Source organism: Coffea arabica, chromosome 6e (assembly GCF_036785885.1).
Source record: "Coffea arabica cultivar ET-39 chromosome 6e, Coffea Arabica ET-39 HiFi, whole genome shotgun sequence".
NCBI lineage: Eukaryota > Viridiplantae > Streptophyta > Magnoliopsida > Gentianales > Rubiaceae > Coffea > Coffea arabica.
This window is the reverse complement of record NC_092321.1, coordinates 25,917,925-25,923,126: the sequence shown is the minus strand read 5'-3', so window position 1 is coordinate 25,923,126 and position 5,202 is coordinate 25,917,925. Positions and strand designations below refer to the sequence as shown.

General features: G+C 36.3%; 1 pseudogene; it reads right to left on the bottom strand.

Annotated features, from left to right (window-relative positions):
* Positions 1-433: 433 nt before the first annotated feature.
* On the bottom strand, positions 434-2,607 carry LOC113696647 (ABC transporter G family member 6-like; annotated as a pseudogene).
* Positions 2,608-5,202: the final 2,595 nt, after the last annotated feature.

Below are 5,202 nucleotides of genomic sequence, written 5' to 3'. Positions count from 1 at the left end.
TCATAAAGGTCCGCTCGGCCCTTCCTTTAGACAGGCTTCAAGTTCCTTATGTCCGCTTCCACCATGCGCGTTAGCAGTAGTTGGCTTAGGGGTTGCCCCTGCTTTCCTCCCACACTCGCTGTATCACTCTCTTGCATTTTACATGATGAATAAAGAGGAATTTTGTTTAAAAAAAAACAAAACAAAACAAAAATGTGTCATTACATCAAAAGAAATTCAATAAACAATGGCTAATCTAGACTTTCATTGTCAAAACCAACCATCAACAAGTCAAAGGCACATTCATAGTGAAGATAATTTGGACATTATTTTCGGGAGTAAAGGTGTAGCAATTTTCATGGTGTGACACATTTAAGATAAAAGGGTGTTTGGAAAATGCATTACAACACTAAACAATTTTCTAAACAACGGCCAATGTAGAAGACTGAGTGCATTACTTTCTCTTGTTCTTATTACCAAACAACAAAGAAAGGAAGTATAATATCCTAAAGAAAATTCCCCAAGCAATGGTGATCCCAAAGCATTCCCATTTTCCAATATCAGCCATCCCTCTCTGCTTCAATAGGTCAGGTCCAATCGTCATGCACGTCCAGCTCATAATATTCTTGCCCAAAACGTGGCTTATGCCTCTCAACAGCTGCTCTTTTAATCCAACCGGTTCTGTACCAACAAAGGGAGTTCCATCGAAAACTTCAATTCCTATAACAATACATCTTGATGGATCATCGAATTCATTATGCATTAGTGCCTTGTATGTATATTTCTTGAGGGATAAGTAGTGGAACGGAATCCAGTAGAGTGGGATTTCATTGGGGGTTACGTGTACTCCGCAGAAGAGAACTAAGGAACCCAAAGTTTTGACAATAATCATGTAAGCACAGCTGGTATCAGGAAGCAATCCTGAGAGGAAAAGAATATATGAATTCCTAGCCCAAAATGAAGCCAAGATTACTCCAAATAGATGGAGAACCCTGTGAATCCTCCTTCTAGACCAGGCGCCCAAAATGTAGTGACGGAATATGTGATTGAGAGGAGCAACAAGGATGGAAGCCAGGTTAGTGCATCAGAGACAGAGAGCCAATAGGAGTATAGTCTATAGACATTGTAAGTTGTTTCTCTCAGCATTATGTTCCTCTCCTGAAGTATAATTGCCAATCAATCACTACAAATGTAATAGACTGCAATTGTTATCCTTTGGGAGAATTATCAAGTTGCCAGAACAATGATGCCGTAATGATTCCTGTGATGAGGGTTGCTCCAAATCGACAGGTGAAAACCTCTGGCATGCGAAAGGAATTAAGGAATGATCGTTTTGATAACACTGAGATTTCAGTCCAAAATGGACTAGTATATTTTGGGACTACTGAAGTAGGAGTACTAAAATCATCCTTATGGGTTGTCCCAGATACCAATTTATCTCGAGAAATAATGGAATTGAATGCTTGCTTCAAATCCAGACTTTGACTAAATGCTTGCTTCAAATTTAGGCTTTGTTTAGCAGTAGATTGTTTTACTTCTGATCCTATTCCTCTACCCATGTATTGCTGCTGCCATATCTGATTGAATTGGGCCATGCTGTCAATCCTATCCCTAGAATATTCAAGATCGCAGATGAGATCCAAAATTGCATCAGAAGGGTTTTGATCTGCAGGTATTGGTTGTCCAAGGTTCTCCATAAAGAAGGGCAAATTTGATGGAGATCCACTATAGACTACTTGTCCATGAGACAAGAATAACAGCTTGTCCAATAGGCCAAGAATTTGAAAACTTGGCTAGTGTATAGACATGATCAGCATGCTTCCTGTCTGAGCAATGCACTGTAAAACCTTCACAACCTTGAAAGCACTAGTGGAGTCGAGTCCTGAGGTTGGCTCATCAAGAAATTAAAGAATAGGATTGTTTATGATCTCAATTCCAATAGAGACTCGCCGGCGTTCTCCACCAAACCCCTCAGTGCTCTTCATCTCCGATGATGGTTTGAGCTGCTGTTTGATGATCTAATTGATCGATCAAATCATGAACTCTTTTTTTCTTCTCGAATTTGGAGAGAATTTGAGGGAGCCTCAATTCGGCAGCAAACGTCAAAGTTTCTTCAATAGTTAGCATTGGAAAAAGGAGGTGATCTTGCATAACATAGGCAGAGATCGCTCTGAGTAAGCTGGAATCCAATTGTTCACCACTCAGGGTGATCTTTCCATTCAAGCTTCCCTTGAATATCCGATTAGCCAATGCATCAATCAGGGTCAACTTCCCTGACCCTAAGAGGCCTACCACGGCCAAAATTTTACCTCTATGTGCCTCACCAGAGACATCATTAAGTAGAACTTTCATCTCTGTCTCCTTAGAAGAAAGGTTGCTCTTATTGGTGCAGGAGAAGATACTAAACCAGTCAAGTTTATGGCTAATTTTGACGTTGTAAGAGAGGTTACTGAATGAGAGAGTGAGAGGATAAGCCTGATTTTGGATGTTGGGGTTCCTCATTTGGACGACTCAATGAGCCGCAATAACCTCAGCGTTGTCCTCCTCCTCTGAATCACTGGTGCTCACCAAAAGGGGAGTTGGTGATGCAGAGTTGGTGGACGTTGCAGCTAGTTCAATCTCCACCATTGTTCTGCGCTAGCTACTAGTTGAGAATTAGATACTCTTGTTTATAATATGGCATATCGAATCAGTAATTGATTGTCTAGAAAGCAGGAATAGAATGAAGCTTTATTTCTTTATTAATTGGTAAAAAATAGAGTAGTTTCATTTTTCATAATTGATACATAATAGAGAGTAGCATTCAAAGTATTATGAACTGTAGTCAAGGATGAGGAAGACGATCTGTTTTTCTAAAGACTCATGTACAGGGAAGGGAACGAAGAATTAGATTGAAGAATATACTCTTAGAAAAAAGATAATGAAAATGAATACTCTAAGGTTCCCTATTTCAACTAATGTAAGAGTAGTTATAAATTACTGCATGACTGTTAGTCATCATCTTAAACTCTTTTCTCTCCTTTCTCTCTGTAAAACTCTTTTCTCTCCCTTCTCTCTAGAACTCTTCCATCAAAATCTTCTTTATCTCTCCATGGGAGGAAGACCAAATCTGGTCTTTTCCTATGGGAGGAAGTACTCTTTATAGTTTTTAGTTTCTCTTATTTGAATAAATTTTCTCTAGGATTACCTAATGAGAGATTTTCTCTTCTAGGATCTCTTAATGAGAGTTTCTTCTCTTCTAAATTGTTCTAGTCAGAGTTTTATTCTCTTATGGGTTTTTTCTTGTGAGAGATTTTTAGATTTTTATCTTTGTGAAATTTGAGATTTTGTAGATCTAGAATTTAGTTTCTCAAATATGCAATTTCTCTATTATTGTTAGATTTAAATTTCTCTTTGGGCTTGAACTAGTTTTAAATAGATCTGATTGTCAGCAAACATGTACTGATGTATTGGATTACAGTCATTCATCTGGATAGAAGATATATAGGAGCACTAATTTTATCTTTATTTGTATTTTTTTTAGATCTATTATATGAATTAATTTCAAATCTATATGTATTTGTGTCATATTTGTTTGATATATTTTCTGCCATTAGTGCAGATTTGTTTGAATGAAATAATTTTTTCTATATAAAAAAAAGTTAGTCATCATCTTAGAAGAGGAAAAATATGTTTATAATTGTCCCCGTGTTAATTTAATATGGTTGACTACTTTGAGTTTAGTTATGCTAGGGGCAATCCTACAAGGTTTGGTCAAAACTGATTAATTTAATTTCGAAAGTTCTCCTCAATGGATTGAGTTTGAATCACGAAACATGGCAAAAGTTTCTGCTTTTAGAAGGCATGAAAAGATTTGCAGAAATTCTTGGGATTTCTATCAACGAAGATGTTCTAAAACCTGCATTGTGTTCGACAGATTAACTGTTTGGATGTTTTGCGCCTTTTAACTTGTACAAAATGGAGCACAGTATTTCTTTTATCCCTTTATAAACTTAAGAACCAAAAGGAAAAGAAAATGCTAAACTAATGAAACTATGCTAGGATATTATACTTTAGCCCCTCTGAATCGACAAATTTTTGTATAACTCTACTTAGTTTCAAAATTTTATATAATGTTTCATATTTTGGATTAAATTGTCAAATGGAAGCAAACCCTCTTCAATAATGGGCCAGTTGAAAATGTAACCATTACTTTTATGTAACAAATATACTCTGGACAATTTCCTTTTTTTAGGAAAACAGATTGATGCTTGTTAATTAAAGTAAAGCTAAGCTTTTGCTCTATCTGAACTAGAAGCGTGCTTTCGCAATAATAACCTCAATTCACGGGGATGCAGAAAGGCATTAGCTATTTGTTTGATTTGCAGATGGTCCGCTCCGTGATCTTAGTCCCAATATAGTTTAATCATCTATTTTACTTTGGCACAGGCGAAAATATAAATAGAAAAAGAAAATGGGAAACCAAAGTTCAATTGTTCCCCGAGTATTTTGGGTGTTATTGGCATCTTCCTTGGTGAAAATCAGCTCCAAGTTACAGCTGACTTTTTGTAAGCTATGTGTTGTTTTTAACTTTGGCATTTTAATTTTAGGAAAATTCTGTACTAAGTTACATATGACTTAATCCACACAAATAAACTAATGGATGATCCACTTTTTTTGGAAATTTACATGTTTGTATCTATCGTTTAGAAATATTATAATTTAGAATTGCTTTTTATAGGTGAACTCTTTTTTTTTGAAACGATATTAGTAATATATTGATCATCAACTGAACTTTACAATTGAAGCAAAGGCCCCTCATTTCTATACAAAAAGTGCTCAACAGCACAAAGGATTGATCCATTCCTCATCATGTAGAATATCTAAAGCATAATCACTAACTCTAATACTAACATGATTAACACTTTTAGATATAAGACAAAAAGAGCACATGTGAAATAAAGTTTTCAAGCTAAGAATGTCCTCAACTAGAGTATGCAGCTTGATATTTGATGCACTTCCAGAATGGATTTGCTGAAGTAGTTGCTTGTTGCAGCTCTGTATGATGATTTTCCTCCAACCATTGATTGCTAATTTACTCATAGCTATCTTAATAGCCTCAGCTTCGTCCAATTGTGGACAATTGTAGCTTCTTTCATGTATTGCCCAAGCCGCAACAACCACATCTCCTTCAGTCATAGCAGTCACTCCTATGCCAATCTCCTTACTGTTCGATCTTCTGAG